This window comes from Sphaeramia orbicularis, chromosome 1 (assembly GCF_902148855.1).
Source record: "Sphaeramia orbicularis chromosome 1, fSphaOr1.1, whole genome shotgun sequence".
Taxonomy (NCBI): Eukaryota; Metazoa; Chordata; class Actinopteri; order Kurtiformes; family Apogonidae; genus Sphaeramia; species Sphaeramia orbicularis.
This window is the reverse complement of record NC_043957.1, coordinates 49660968-49678509: the sequence shown is the minus strand read 5'-3', so window position 1 is coordinate 49678509 and position 17542 is coordinate 49660968. Positions and strand designations below refer to the sequence as shown.

Here is a 17542-nt window from a genome sequence, read left to right as displayed (position 1 = left end):
TTGTAGTTTTGGACTGAAAAGGTCATTATCGGTGACCCAAGTAGTTGGTAGGACACTTCAGTGCAGGACATGTTTTGCAACTATTTCCCTAATTGCCAGTGTGTTGACTCCACATTGTAGTGTATCCTCTGAGGGTTTGGGTTGACTTTCTTGGATCTATAACACAATACATTGATTGGTTTAGGATGTAATATGTGTGCAGGCTCATTCAGGGCTGTGTCAAAGATGACAGATTGTCACGCCTTGTGTTTAGCCCAAAAAGACCCAAACAGCCACCGGCGACCATAATCATCTGCTGATATAAACTGTTTAATACCTGTTGATTCATTCAGCTGATCAATACATGTAAGTAATTGGTGTAAAATACAGTTTGTCATCTTTTCATGGTCATCAGATATGACACATTTGGACGTTCAGAGGCTCCGTAGTGAACGTGGAAACACCGTCATCTTCAACAACATTGATTCACCGGTAAAACCCATGGAGTTGGATCAATGACAGTGGATGGAGACACTTGTTTTTTTATGTTGTTGATAGCTTTGCTGAAAAAAGTCACTTTTTCTTCATTTTTTTTCTGTTTCTGATATAATAACCTTCAACTTTAATTTGAACTTGTAGGAACAGCTACATGATCAGCAAATTTAATATGGGAATATACCAGGTTTTCACTGAAAAGAATGTAAAATACAGAAAAAAATATCATGATAAATGTTGATAGATCACTCAAGAAAGGTTAAATAAAGAGTACAATTCATTTGGGAGTTGCCATAGAAGTAGCACTGGGTCTTTATGGGTTAAATGATTTACAAAATAACTGCAGGACACATAAAAGAATTGTGCCCAGTCTTACAAATGTTGGAACTGGTTGTAATGTTGTCAGATGTGCATTATGAAGTGTTAAAGCAGTTGTTTGTTGTAGCTTTAACTGTCACTGTTCACAAATCACAAATTAACACTACTCCCAGGCTAGTCGGACACATCATGCGATGTTATGCTTTTGAATAATACCTCATTACTGTGGACAGTAAATGGCCCTTAGTTTTCTACAGTGGCAGTGACATTTTCATTGTTTACTATGTGATTCTTTTTATTTGTTGTGGAAGAATAACAGCACCGATAAAAAAGGCAATGAACTTTAATACAATACATTATCTGTACAGCCTTTGTGGTTTTGTTGTGGATCTGTGGATATTTCTTGTATTGATATTGAATTACATGGCTTTCAGCATCAGAGGAGGCATGTTTTGGGGGGGGGGGGGGGGGGGACACACGACATGTCCAATGAAAGGGTTTCCTAGGAAGCAACAGAACTAATATCTAGCTACGAAAAGAGGAATGACATGGATTCTAAGTTGTAGTAACCGTAGTATCTGATTTTGTGATGAGAAAAACCGAGTGGCATACTCTTTCCAATTACAGTTCCAGAGGTGGTGTTCATTTCTAGCATGATTACACAGATAACCCCTAAATATTTACCATTTGTGGGAAAACTATCCAGTTGTTGTGTTAAAGGTCAGTGTGCTGTTGGTTGCCATTAATGCACAGTATGTTAAGAAGTGGGAGTGTTGATGTAAACTTTTACCAAAATGGGGCATTTCTGCTTCTGGATCACTTTAGATAATCTTTGAAACCAAGTCTTAGCTGTAATGACCGAAAATTGTTCTTTCTCAATACAGTAAACAGAGGCTCATAATGGTCAGATCAAGTGGTGACACAGACACATTTCATGTTCAATTAGCTCTGTGTTGAAAACTAAATAACTTATCTCCATGTTTAATACATGTATGAATAGGTCTCAGTAAGTACTTTAACATGACATGTGTTACAATGTACAGAAACAGAATTTTGGGGTAAAAGTACTTAAATTACTACTGCATGACACGGGGACTCAAAATGAACATCTTTTTTTTTCCCACTTCACACAAATGTACAAAACATGCTGTTCTCATAAGAAATTGATACCAAGTGAAACATAGGGCTTGAGCTATGATGTTAAACTACAATTATTATTATTATTATTATTATTATTACTACTACCTTTATTTAAACCCAGAGATATATTGAGGAAGCAACCTCATTTCAATATAGCCAAGACAAAGTATTTGAAGCATACAGTGGATATGTCGGAAATACCAAAAAGTAAAAGTGACAAAGATGAATTAAAAACAGAGAAGTTTACTTAAAAAAGAGGAGCAGCTGGAGGTAAAATAAGATGCAATTATGGATTTGAAACACATATTGTGATCAATATTGGATAAAAATGTTGAAATGCTAAGTTTTTATGAACATAAATATGTTGTGCCACGTGGATAGCAGTTTGTGATTTTGTGCAGTATCAGAATAAAAGACTTGGCTGGAACTAAAGCACTACAAATATGGTAATAAACTTTTATTTAACATACATGGTACAGCTGAAGTGGTATAGACAGCTAATAGCAGAACATATTTTACAAATAATTTGATTGTACATAACCTATCTATATTGTATTGTTGAATAATTAGTTCCTACAGACTCACAGACTTCAAATATCACTTATACAAGCCAGAAAAAAATATTATTAAAATTAATCGTGCATTGACATATTTTAATCCTTTTTAGGTTTCAATTTATATTGATTATATCTTTATAACTTCTAAGGTATACTGAAATTTTGTAAACAGTTCCTTAAAATTGAGTTCTTAAGATAAAAAATTAGCCTGTTTGAGAAATGATAGGTGAAACTTTAATTTTTGATACTGATGTTCACTTTCGCTTCATCTGGCCCATAAAGAACTTTCTTGTTCTTGAAGGATAACAGTTTTATTATTGTTTTGTGGACGAAGGTTCACCAAACAGCCAGAGGGCTTTCCCACAGTGTCCCTACTTTTGTGAATGAATTTGACTGGGTTACAAGTGGCCGCTTTGGTTCAGTTTGTTCAAAGCTCTATTGGGCTGATTTTAGACACATGGTGAATAACCAGGTTGTTGATGTGATGTTCCCCTTCCCATGAAAGGCCATAGTGCTCGGTCACATGAGGCTGCGTAATCTGTAGAAGTGCTGACTATTCTTTTTTTGGCAGATGACGAATTGTTCAAATGTTACCTATCCAGCAGTTCACCACCAGCTGCCATGTCGATGCCCAAAATAGACACAAAAGTTGAATCTTGTCTGTAATAGAAATCTCACAGCTGATAATGAGGCATTGTAGTTCTAGACTGCCAGGGATTAGAGGGATAATTTATGTGCTTCATCAAGGAATTCTTTAAATACCCTAAGTAATCTATTTTTCTCTTTGATTTACAGAATTTGTTGATCAAGAAGGAAATAGTACTGAGAAATAAATAATTGATTTTAAAATAATATATAGGATTTCAGTAATTTATTATGTGTAAAAAAGAAAGATATGACATGAGAATTTTTGGTGATCATGGTGCTGAACTGGTCCCTTGTTGTTGTTCTGTCGTGGGGATAGAGCACCAAGTGATTATCCACATATTTTCCCATTTAATACCCGTTAGATAATTTTATACTTGTGTTTACACAATAACAAAATGTAATAATAATTTTAAAAAATTAGGTTCTGTGCATGCACCCTCTCCTACTTAATAGACCCGGCCTGAAGGAATTCTTACCTCCTTTGAACCAGGCATTTTGCTTGATTTATTAACAATTTTTCATTTTATCCATCTTTTTCAACCTTGCATCACTAAATTGTCTATTGAATGGCATTTTAAAAAATAAAATAAGCAATTTGATCTGTGATATTTTGAATTGTCACATTCAGTTTGGGAAAAGTAGTTAGTTAAAAGGGGAATCAGACAAGTTTATTTCGACCATTTTAAGATTAAGATGTTAGATTTTTTTACTTTAGTTACCATGATTTCTGTGGATTTTAGTTCCCCTTCAGTTTCCTGTTATCTGTAGAAAAAAAAGAAGAAGAAGAAAACAAAACCAAAAAAGCAAAGTACTGACCCAGACAATAAATAGAGCATTAAAACATAGTAATGTGAACATGCCAATCTCTTTAGGTGTCCATTTTAATCCCCTTTCCCAAGCCGGGGGCCCCAGTTTACCTGATTAACCACCCAGGGCAAAGTTTGCCTCTGAGGCTTCGCTGCTGATTGGAGGAGCTCAAAGGTGACTGCAACTGCAGGGAGGTCTGCTGGTCTGTGAGCAGCCAACATCATGGGCTTTAAGCGTGTAGACAATGCTGGAACTGTATAAAATGAGACAGTATATATAGCATTCAGCAAAGGTTTTATTCACTCTAATTTATTTTATCCATTTATATACGAAATTGCGTACTGCTCTGTGATTGGTGGACTGTATGTGCTATTTAAAACAGGGATTTCTCCAAACTGTGCAGTTAAGTAACAATACAGCAGACATAGAAAATTATTGCATATGAAAACACAAATTTTAACTTGTTATACCGTATATCACACTATTTAATAGTTTTTAATATACTGTATGTCTGTATTTTATTGTGTTATTAATTGGAAGTGTACTGTTGCTGGCAGAGACCACCTGCAATTTCGCTTGAACAACCTGTGTAATGACAATGAAGTTCTATTCTATTCTATACTATGAAGTAACATTTCTTGACCTAATTTTGTGAAATTTTTTCTTTGTTTTGTTATCTACACAAGTTATATAACAAAATGAATGTTCTTTCTTTTTTTTTTTTTTTTCTTTTTTTTACTTTTTATTTAAAATTTTTAAAACACTTTTACAGCACAGTAAAATGAGTGTTTATTTTTAAGTGTCATTAGGCATGGATTGCGTTATCAAATATCTGAGTAGTTGTTAAATTAGGAGGAAAAAAAGTTGAGTTTTTGCAACTAATTGTTCTCCTATGACCCAGGACTGAGCCCACTATCCAAACACAACCAGTTTAGGGGTTTTTTTTGGACGGGGGGTTGTATCTAGAGACATTCATCCAGTCATTTTTAGGAGTGCTGAGTTAATGTAAAGCAGCTGATGAACCTCTAAACACCGCAGGTAAAACACTTAAGTGTTGTTTACCTTTTCCACTGTCATACAGACTCTTACATCTGTATAGTAACCTCCTGCTCTGTATGCTTATGAATCTGAATCCAGCTGAATTCACTGTACTGTTTATGGTTGTCTTATTTTCCTGCTTTGTTTGACAGACAGTTGGATGAGTATGAAATAGTTATTTTCATATAACGACTCCCATGTTGTGACAATGAAAGGAAAAATATTTACAATATTCAAATAATCATAAACAGCAGTTATTAAATAGTAGATGTGCTTGAAATACGCTTCCCTGCTATGAGTGTCTATTTAAATAAAGGTAGCCATTAAATAAGGTTTTGGGGTTTTGATGCTTCTTCAATGACTATATCATCAATTTAATATAGAACATATTCTGGTTGTAGTCTTAGCAGTGCGTTCATTAATTGTTGCAATGAGTAAAAGGTTACACTTGCTTAACGTTGTCTCTTTTAGTATGAAGGTATTTAACCACCACTGCTTTTGTAGGACTTTTCACAGCCAGAACTGAGCATAATTGTATCCTCTGTGGTTTTTCATTTCACTGACACTGCATTTTCCATTTGGTTCTCCTTTCGTGTATTTTACCTTTCAATTTGTGAAAAAGTATTAAGTCCATTAGAGAGAATGCATCGATTTGGAAGGTTTTTGTTTTTTTTTCTGGGCACAGTCTTTAGGTATGGTATGCATTTAACAATATGTGAAGTTACACATTATCACACATTACCATTTTTTGCAGTTTGATGTTATATATTAAGGGCAGAGACATTGAAGTTGGCTTAATCACCGAGTCACTTATCTCTCTTTTGTCTTCCATTTATTCCCTACTTTATTTATCATAAAAATATATTGGAATGGTTGAACATAAGTCATTGGGGCTGAGTAATCTGGACGAAGAATTATAGAATGATCTTTATTTTGACGTTGAATCAATATTTTCTCATCCCTTATAAAATGTGTTACGACTAAACTAAAGCAAAAAATTTCTTCTAGTTTTCTCTGGTTTCTGGAGACTCAAGTTGTGTGTGAGGACTTTTTATTGTTGTTACCTGACTCAGAAACACTACATTTGGGCCATATATTGCAATATTTTCACAATAGATGATGAAGTAAACACTTACCACTCGTCAGCACACATTTTATCTGAACATACATCTGTGATACCTGCAGTGTTTCTCAAGAATTTACACAATTGAGGAGGTTTAGTTTGTGCAATTATACTTTTATAATAAATGGGTTACTTGCTGGCTAACATGTACTAACATACAGTTCACTGAACACTGGACAGTGAACTGTATGTTAACATTAGAAGCCAGACCAGACACTCACTGTAATTCTTCACTGTGAGCTGTCATTTTGTCATTATTTCTTAAGCAACAGCTATACAACTCATAAACTCTGCATGTTAATATGGACTGAAGCCAAATACCTGAGTGCAGTAAGATGCTAAAGAGTCACTATATATTATAAAAGTGCTCTAGCCTAGCGACTTTAACACTAACAGCTCATAGTATAACGCTGTCTGTAAGTACACTGACACATGGGCGGACTTAGGAGTGAGAAAGGTTCCACAAAACTGTTATTTAATGACTCAGTCTGCACAATTATTTATGTTGCATTTTCAGTGTAGTTTTTATTAGGTTTTATTGCTTTTGAGAACTTTGAGAACCCTTGGGCGAGGGGTATTGTAATCGTTTTGTCATCTGTCCGTCTGTCTGTCCGTTCAATGACATAATAGCATTATCTGAAGAACAGATTGACATACCTGCACCAAATTTATACTGTGGATGCATCTTGGCATGGAGCAGAAGCCTATTGAAAATATGACTTTGACCTACTTTTTCAAGGTCAAATGGCCTTGTGCAGTTATAATATCTGAGTACTTTCAAATATAAATATGTATGTAATAACTTTTACACAAAGACAATCTAATCTAGATTATAGGGCAGTTACTTTTAACAGAATCTTACACTATATTTAGCTGAAGGGAATCGAAAGTGTACAGCATGTTATGTTTTTTTTTTTTTTTTTTTTTTTTTTTAATAATTTGTTCACATCTAGTTTTAATCTTGGTTATTGCAGTGGATGAAAACTGATGCACAGTGATAATTCCTGTACCCACTTTAAACAGTTTAGGATTTTGTTATACACTTTGTTCAGACCTTAATAGGGCTTCAGCATTGGAGAATGAGGATGCAGGGTTGGCCGGAAGAAGGAAAATATTGAACCCTGAAGGTCCACCTCTGATGGCTGTAAAGGGTGACTGATGATATACTCCGTGTTGGTCTTGAGGCCTCTCAGCTGGTAGACGGAGTAGGCCAGGGTCACTGTGGTGTACTATACAGTAAAAGCACGCTCTAGCTTACTGGAAACCATTGTCATTAGCAAACAAGTGAGGGGAAATATGTTTGCAAGAAATGTGACAGCGCAGTCCAATGAAAACAACGGCATAGCTCTTTGATTAAGTAGAGGATTCATTAAATCTGCTTAGCAAGTGGAACAGAGAACAAACACTCACTTTCTGCTAAACCCCCTCCCCACATGCTTCAAGAAACAAACAAGTAACATGAATGGGATGCAACAGAGGGTGCTTGTGCAGCATTAGACTCTCAGGCTAACAAAGAAAAACTACTGGACCATGTCCCGATCACCACAATGGCACCATACTCCATTTGGAGCAAGAACTGGCGTTGTGTGATCTGCCACAGCTTGAAAATGGATTGCATGTGCCATTAATTATTCAATGTCCATTACAAACAAATAATCATTAAATATTAAAACCTTTGGCACAACAATAGTTATCTTTACTGGCCCACTTTTGTCCCAGATGCAGACTGCCACCACTGTGCAATACATACATGTATCAGTTTCAACGTAACCAAACTGCTTTATCAGTAAGGCTGTTCGAATGAAACACAACACATGGTACTTTCGACTTGACAGTTAGCATTTCTGTGGCTGGAGTGTGTGTTTCAGCCTTTGTGTCTAAACACAATAGAAGTGAAAATAATTGTGGCACCTCTCCATTTTCTTCTGGGTGTATATATAGAGTGTTTTTGTCTTGCAGTCATATTATTGCATCACTAAGAAAAACATAACCACAGCAGCAAAATAAGCCGAGCACCTCTATTAGCATAGCAGGCCAAAGCATTTTTGTGGCACATGGTGAATATCGTACCTGTGTTTGACAGCTTAACATAAGTGAGATGTTATAGGGAGTACCTGATAAATACTTGGGGTGTGTAGGTGGTTTTGTCATTCATGAAAGCTTTTATATGAAGTAAATCACACTTATCTATTTTTACCCATAGCAATGTCTCAGAGCCAAACTAGTGCCTTTGTTTTGGCCTTAGTTTCCTTTTGTTTCTTTAAAGGTGGGGTGGGAGATATTTTCCTGGAGCATTTTTTACTATATTGCTTAAAATCCTCTTCACACCCTGGTGGCAACCAATTAATTAAATGCCCTAACACAAAAATAAAAAAAAAAATTAGTCACCTGTGGAACAGACAGGACTGAAAACACACCATGCAATCATTTTAACCAGCCAATCGAAATGATTGAATGGTGATATGTCATTTGCCTACACCCCCACCTCCCCACCCCCCCACGTGTACCCCTCTTCGTGCACAAATCATGCATTCTCAGAGGCTTGGAGCACTTGTACAGGTAACAGAGCCAGAGCTTGGCTACCTATATTAGGATGTAAAGTTCACCAGAAAGCTGTTTTATGGCTAACATAAATCACTAGGGAATGTAACATTAGCCAGATAGGTATGAATTGGGGCTGTTCTGCCGACAAACATAAGAGTGAAATGCACAGATTACAGTGTTCAAAGCAAACTGTAATGGGCTGCTAGCCAGACATCAGAAAGGGGTTTGGACTTTTGAATTGTGTATTTTCAAAATGTAGCTTGCTCGAACCGTTTTTCCAGTATCTCTCACCCTACCTTTAAGGTCTTCCTGTTGCCAATCATGATCATAACTGTCCAGGGCTGCTAATTGTTTTTCAAGTGTATATAATTAAAATATTCATGACCATCAGGCAAAAATCTGATTGTCTGCATCGGAACATTAGTAGTTTTCAGATCATGTTTTGTCAGTATTAATGTTTCCTGACACCTCCATTCATGGCCTCTCTGCTGATTTTTTTAGCAGTAAGACTTTTCAAATCCCAGTTTACCATGTTTGTACAACAGAAAACTTGCATTTACATTAGTTTGGAAAAAAAACAATTAGCTGCCATGTGAGATCCTCTGATCAGAGTTTTACTGAAGTGTAATGGTGAACTTAAAGAAGAAGACCAAATAAGGAAATATGGAAAAGTGAAAATAGTTACAGGAGCATGTTGCTTCAGTGATGATCGATGGAACAGAGCGGTAGAGGTGACTTTATATCGATTGGTAGTTTACACTGACAGGCACATTTAACCACCTGACCACTCTGAAAACAGTTACGATCAGCCATTGCATCACTGGGTACATTTTCTAAACCCTGTAAACAGAGTCAGGAGGAGTTTGTGTCAGACCATTTAAATGACCGTATGCTGAAAGTTTAATTCTGTGTCCTGTGCTGTGTTCACTCTCCTCCATGTTTGTTTGCATTGCCTTCATGCAGGCTTCCTTCCAAAGAACACAAAGCATGAAAGCCAGAAAGAGTGTGACCTGAGCCAAAATAAATGGGCAGACAATAACATTTTTGTCTGTCGTTGCACGATATCGATGTTATTACACATCCCTAAATAAAGGCAAAGATGTGACGTAATGACAAAAGACATAACAGGAAAAAGAGCTACGTAGAAATGACAAAGCCTCTGTATTAGTCATTGGAATGGGGTTTTATTTGTACATACAGTTTGTTGTTGGAAAACTGTGTAATACAAAACTAGGCATGTTGCAGTTATCACATTTTATTATTGCAGATATTTATGCTCACTGCAGTTGTTTTTTACAGAATCATGAGAATCACTCCCATTCAGGTGAGGTGTATAAATGCAGAAATATCAGGGTCATGGTCATTTTTTCCACATAATTTCATAATTTCACTTTTTTTAATGACATCATCTCACTGTATCTTTCCACTGTCAGTAATTTTTTTGTATTTGTTACTTTAATTATGTATCTCAAATGTGTCCTATGTATATTTTGTTTACAAATTATTAAACGCATCCAAAAATGCTTCTTCTTCATTAGGAGTGCTGTAAGTTTATACATGAGCTATTATAATGTTTATACTCTACTAGTGGAATGACATGAACAGAAAAAAATACTGACATTTTCAATTGCAATATAATCTATATTATAAAAGCCAAGTGGCCTCTGTGTGTGTGTCCGGGGACTCACACAAAATCCAGAAAGGCTGACTGCTGCAGTTTGGCATACTTAGATATTTTTGGTCAAGGAACAGACTAGCAAAAATAGCAAGTTGATAGGATCAGTGTTTTGGGAGATATTAGTAATATTGGAATACAATAACCTTAAAATCACATTGCTATGGCCAGAACGCTTTGGCGGCGACTGCTGGACAAATACGGTACAGCATGCATGAACATACAATAGCATAAAAACTACTATATCTAGAACCTGTGGATCCCCACAGGTCAACACGCTAGTTATATATAATTTTAGATGTATGATGGTTCATTGTCTAGAAAAGTTCATGAAGGTACCTTCTTGTTGAAGTAGTGTCTTCAGTGAGACTCTGAGAATCTGAGATTGAATGAGTAGGTCAAGTCTGACATTGAGCAGAATATAAACAGATGTCTCTTTTTGCCTGACGCAGCTGTTTACTGTCCTTTGTGCCAAATCCACCAGCAACCACATGATGTGACTGCAGAGAACTGGTTCTTTGCAGACTTGGTTTTCCAGTTTAAGGCCTGGGAACAGAGCTGTGTATTCTCTTGGAATATAATTCTGTTGAGTTGTAAAATGATCCGTTTGTGCTATTTGTCACTATGCCAAGTGAAAGAGTTTGAAGTGCAGCTATTATTAAACACAGATGAAAGAAACCTCTCAACTATTTGGCGAGACTAACTGTACACATCACTGTGTCTTTTCCCCCCATTTCTATTAATTGGGAATGGCTTTTTTTTAAAATGCATGTTGACAAGAAACAGACTCTTTAAATGCACAAATATCCTAATGTCTTTCATACATATTGTTTGTCATCTTCGACCACAGAGAGTAAAGTATGTGTTAGAAGGCTGCTTTGTGTTTCCAAAGTGTAGTCTGTTCTAGACATGAAACAGGGCTAGTGGGAGACCACAGATAGCCAAAGATGGTCTATGCTAGCCAGACAGAACAGCTATATGGGTCCCTGTTCCCATCAGATTGTGGGTGTGTGTCATTTAAGCAAAAAAAAAAAAGACCAACAGAAGCCTGTGCCAGATTTATGATGATGTGCATTCCCTGAATTCTTGCAAAGCAGGGAAAACTTCTTTGAGCCTAATGGTGTGGGACTATAAATATGCATGCAGTGGGGTGCAGGCTGGGATATACCACAATGGCAATCAATAACATTGTCATCATTGTTAAGGAGAGTGAGGAGAAAGACTGGAGTGCTCCTCAAAGCAGCACCATTAGCCAGCCTCCAGTGAGAGCAGCTCTCTGTTCTCTCCCTCCTTCTTTCCGTTCCCAGTGCTTCTTGGCAAGCACACATAGCAGGAATGTGAGGTTGCTCTGTGCTCGTCTTTCCTGGTCTGCTGGGGTGTGAGCGCCCGGGTCTGGCTCTGCTGCTGCTGCTGCTGCTGGTGGAGGATGGTTGAGCTTAGACTAGGATGGGCTGGATTGCACTGCACTGAACTTCACTGCAATCCAGTGCACTGGCCGATTGTTGTTTCTGCAGCTTTGGGAGGGAAGAGGAGCCGCTCCCTGGCGCCCCAGCAAGGCATGGCCGCCCCTTCCTGTGTGAGGCGCTGATGGCTACCAGATGGCGGGTGAAGAGAGGAGGAGGGGTCCTGTATGCTCCCTCTTTCTCTCCCCTCTATCTTTCTTCCTTTATCTTATTTTTTGCCTGAATTTTCAACTGTATCGCAACCTCATCATCTTCTTTAACTGTCCATTTTTAATCCGAACGTTAAACCCTAATGAAAATGTAACCCTATTTTCATGAGGATGAAAGGTGGCCAGGTTCCTACAAACAATGCAGTGTTTCTCTATGTGGTACATACCCTAAGAGATAAAAGATGCCTCAGTGACTCACTTCTGACTCACCGAAGGATTGTAGACTTTCAAACACTGTCCATTGTAGAGCCCAGAAGTAATTTAAAGTTGAAGGTTTCTTTGTGTTCCTTCTGCACTTAGACATAGATGTCTGCATGTACCTGTTAAGCAGGACGCTTGGTGAATGTGAGTGAGAATTGAGCTGGGTGAGCAGTTTATTGACTGTGACAGGCTGCCCCTCACCAACAGGAGGCCCTCTTAACTCATAAAGACCACTGTTAGCGTTTGAACTGTGTCACCGTTGCACTGGATGTTAAAAACACTGGCATCTCAATTCCTCTGTGAAATTATTAGCTTCCCTCTCTGTCCTGGGACAGTTCATTTGCAGTAACCTTCACTAGTAGTTTTAAAGAAATACAGGACTCATCACATTACATGGCATGTTAATACTAAAAGTTGTATTTTGGCCAGAAAACTAGCTTGCTGCATTTGATCACTTGACTTTGTTCAACTACTAGATAAATTAACAGAAAGAATAAGACATTGTGGTCTATGGCACTTTATTTGTAATTCAATGATTAGTTATTACAAATGAACACATGGAAAGGGCTTTTTTTATTTGAATTGTATATGTGAAAAACCAAACATACTGACCCATATTTGACTACTTTTCCTCTTATTTAACACATTTTTCAGAATTTGGATTGATCGCAACAAAATGTAAATAATTGTACAAATATAAAAAGCCTTTCAAGTGTAATTACAAACAAAATAATTTGCTAAAAAATGATACATACGTACATACATACATAAAACATACTGAATAATTCCTTTTAGCAGGACAATAGTATCAATCGCTAACAAAGTGATGCACAAGAGGTTGGTAGTGTGGGTTGGTATGATTTTCCGTGGTAATACTTTATATAGCCCCTTTAATGCAACAGAACTACACTTTCTTGAAAGTAGTAACCCTATGTTTTGTCTTGGTAGGACCTTCTTCCTGTTCAGAATTGCCTTATTCACTTCCAAGTTTGTCAGTGTTGTGCCCATTCATGTTTTGATTCTTGCATCAGTGCTGAATGGGGAAAAAGACAGTATCATCTGAGTGATGAAAACGTAAATGTAAATCAACATAATATGAAATGATTGAGATTTTCTCATAGTGCTCTGTATTGTGCAGAGAGTCTGGTCTTGATTAGCTCTAAATGTTAAGTGTCATGAGATAACTTTTGTTATCATTTAGGACGATATAAATAGAATTTGATTTGATATTATGCCCTAAGATGATATGTTCCCACATGCAGATTTGCTAAAGAAAAATATTGTAGTAATTACAAATAATAGAATTTTGAAGACATAATAATGACGGAAGGGTATATACTCTGCTATAAAATTTGTGATGATGCTCTTCATTTCTGTTACAGCTATTTTGGTTACTGTAAGTTTTAAATCAGCTGTGACATTTCCTGTCACAAGTTGCATCCCAAGTGATGCTATCGATATATTCGCATATCTCAAGGGAATGAATAATAGGCAGGGAAAAAAGGGCTAATGTGATGTTTGTAATCAGACGAAGAGAAGCTATTGCAGCTAGAGGTCTTGTGACTTAGGCTTAAAAAGTGTGTTTTTGTAAGGTAGTTTACTTTTTACTAGGAAAACTATAAATTTCTGGCATGTGAACACAAAAGTATTTTCCATTGTGTGAAAACCAGTTATGCCCCTAAGCTTGAAAGTAGCAGATACAAGATGCAGAGAAAAAGAAAAAAATCCCGGAAGGCTTTACAGATTGGGCATGTGTTCATCTGTATGCAGATTCCCTGTCCTTGTTTCAAAAAGGAACATTTTCCCAGGGAGCTTTGGTGTTATTCATCTGTGATCATCTGCTGTTGGAAAAATGGATTTAAATGATCGTGGTGAAAAGCTGCTTTTAAAGGTATAAAAAAAAAAACAGTATAATGTGTCTGTTTGCAATTAGCTCCAATGGTTCACCTGTTTGACACACACACAGATGCAGCTGGCACTCAAGCTATGTGGTGCTGTGTGATCTGACCCCAGCCGCTGTGTCTGCAGCCACTTAATATAGCCCACTGGTGTCATGGTCGTTTTTGCTCGTCTTCCCCTACTCTGTGTTGTAACTCAGGTCCAGTTAGACGGTGAGTGTTGGGGTGTCAGCCTAGAGTCTAGATGTGAAATGTTGCTACTGACCTGTGTAATTTCCCAGCTCACTGTGAGTCAGACAAAGCCTCAATAAAATAGACTTTCTTGGTAATTTATTTAGTTTTTAAAATCAGTTTCTGTGGGTGTCTCAGATTATGACTCAGAGGAATCAGAGGTGGACAAAGAAGGATGGATGGATCTTTGCTGTTCACCACTGGTCCTGTTGTAGCCGCTACCTGTGATTGCATTACAGTTACTATGGTGCTGCCTGATATCTTTGGCTTGGCCTTGAGCCAGAGTACGCGGTGAAACTTGCACACACATGCACACACATCCACAGACACACAGTGAAAGAGAGAGACAGTGAGATTCAGCGAGGACCCCTTGCTCTCAGAGAGTATTCGTTACCAGACTGATTGGAGGCCGGCAGTCTGGAAGACCTGCTCCCCTGTCCACCTACTCTTTTGGCATTTCTCAGAACTTTCCCTGGCACTCCTCTTTTTTATTACTGGAGTGTCTTAGAAACCTGTGGAATACCTTGACCCTCTTTGTCTCATGGCATTTGGATAACCAACAGAGTGTTTGAAATAACAAACGGAGCTAAAGGTCAGTGGTCTCTATTAGTTATCACTGAAAAACAATTTGGTAACACTATGAGTTGAGAAAAACAGCTGTGTTTTCTGTTCAGAAACGCAGATGGCTATTAGGGTTGAAGACTAGTGAAACTGTAATTGTACAATAATACAAAAGGTTAAGCTCTGTGAATAGTGCTCCTCTGTTTCCTAACGGCATGGACTGTTCAGTTCTACCAACTCTATCACCGTATGAAGTTACAAAAGGCATTTCCAACACAAGCTTAAGAGTAACTTTGTGTGTTCAGTTGCACACGTTATTGCAGGTCAGCTGAGAATTTATGGGCTACTTTGTATAACTTTAAACAGCTTTTTGCATAAAGTGAATTGAGTGCAGGTGCTACTTCTTTCCTAGTGGTTGAAGATTATGAAAAATTTTGTCTTAAATGTTGGGTTGTGTAGGTCTTCATTCAAAAGTTGTTTTGATCAAAGACTATCAAAGACACAAGCTTAAGAGTAACTTTATGTGTTCAGTTGCACACGTTATTGCAGGTCAGCTGAGAATTTATGGGCTACTTTGGATAACTTTAAACAGCTTTTTGCATAAAGTGAATTGAGTGCAGGTGCTACTTCTTTCCTAGTGGTTGAAGGTTATGAAAAATTTTATGTCTTAAATCTTGGGTTGTGTAGGTCTTCATTCAAAAGTTGTTTTGATGTTTTGACGCCCCTTCTGAAAAACACATTGATTTGTTTGGTGTTTCTCATGATTGCAGTACATTTACTACCAAAAATCAAAGACTATTACGTACACATTTTACCTTCTTTTGTTACAAACATTCTAGTTTTGCCATTAAGTTTGTGATATAGTTCCAAACATGTTTAAAGACACTGTAATGAAATTTTTTTTCCCCCCGCTTTTTTACAATGACAAGCACTTCAATATGCTCACGGGTCTGTGTTTAAACATAACATATGCTTGGTCTGCAACCCCACAATGACTGTTGTTCCTTAACTGTTATGTACACATTTTGGCTAGACTGCACTGTTTGCCAGTATTTGGACTAGCAGCCAATAGGGGCTGAAAGGAGAATTGTTTAAGCCCCTCTCGTCAGCGGTCAAGGAACAGCGTGATCATGTGAACGAAGTCTGCCATGCCAAAGGAATGTGTTGAATTCTAACGATGCAGCTTTGACAAGTGCATGTGACTCAAGAGCATAGATTGGCGAGGAGAAGGAGAAGCACAGGCAGATAGGATGAAAACAGCAGAGGAAACACGGCAGGTTATCAAACAAAAGAATGCAATGGATAAAAGTGTCAAGGTTATGGAGGCACAAAGTGTGTGCAACTCTAACTTTCTGCTTATCTTTAAAAAAAGGACATTAAAAGGCCAAACAAAAAAGCAGATACTGTGGGAATGTGATAAAGTTATGTTTTGGAGACTAACATCCTGAAGTCAGATGAGCCAGTCTTTATCTCTAGTACAGATTTAGTTCTCATGGCTGAGAGTGGGCTGCCATCTGCACTCACAAACCGTCCTCAGAGTATGCAGATTGAATGAGGCACTGTATGAACGGGGGCAATTAAGTACATTGGGTCTGGGAATCATTTTCAGCACAGATTCCCATTGGTTATATAAAGGAGCCATAGTAGTTGTAGTGCTAATGTATTAGGCAGGGGCTAATACTGACTTTCTGTTAGTAATAGGTTTCTGCAATAGGACAAATGAAGACGGTCAGATACTTGTCCTCCCGTTGGCAGAATTACTGATGCCATTTGATCAAGAACAAACTCGCACACCATACTTCTGCCAAATAAGTTTTGTGTTTAAGTACAATGCATAAGCTCCCTTTCTCTGTGTCCTAAGCTTAATGTTCTTTCCTGCTCAGTACAGTAAAAGGTATTGATTGCTGACCTGCATTTTGCCCTTGCCACCACAAACCATTGTGAGTGGATTTTCACCACAGTGGAGGAACAATAACTATAAATTACAAGAAACTGAGAGACATAATTTAAGTGAAAGGGCAAATGATATGGATTTATGTTTTAGTGATTATTGTTTTTTTTTTCTTTCACACATACCTTTAATTCCTTAGACAAACTGTTTTTTTGTCATATATTTGTATTTCTCAACTTGTCTGGCTTGCTGGATCTGCCTGTGCCAAAAGGATGTTGGAATAATGTTTTTTTTGTGTGTGTGTGTGTGTCAGGATTGTTGTTCGCCGTCTGTCTGCTATCTGTGCATCGTCATTTTGAAAGTTCCCCTTGCTGTGTGAAAGAACAACCGCCAAATTAACACTACAACCTGAAAATAGCATGTGGCATTTTCTTTTGTAGGGATCTTGGCATATTCTGTGCAGCATTCTGCACTCAGAGCTTCCCAAGAACTAGCCAATACACTTTTACCTTTATTCTACAGCGGTAGTGGCAGGTGCCAGAACTATCCACAGCCCTCTCACAGTGCTAACCGAATGTGGACATGGGTCTGGCTTCATGGGAATCCAGATAATGATGGAAGGATAATTCTACAGTCTTTTTTCTTCTTCTGATGATTCAAACCCAGGTATTCTGACTAATGTATCTTCTTAATATAAAGAAAAGCATTTGGTTTAGGTGAAGATTAAAAGGGCTACATGTAGCATTTCTACCTTGGGGAAAAAA

General features: G+C 37.6%; 1 protein-coding gene across 7 annotated transcripts in view; it reads left to right on the top strand.

The window, feature by feature from the left end:
• gab1 (GRB2-associated binding protein 1) overlaps nt 1-17542 on the top strand; it is a 70693-nt gene that overhangs the window by 933 nt on the left and 52218 nt on the right. The window lies entirely within an intron of this gene.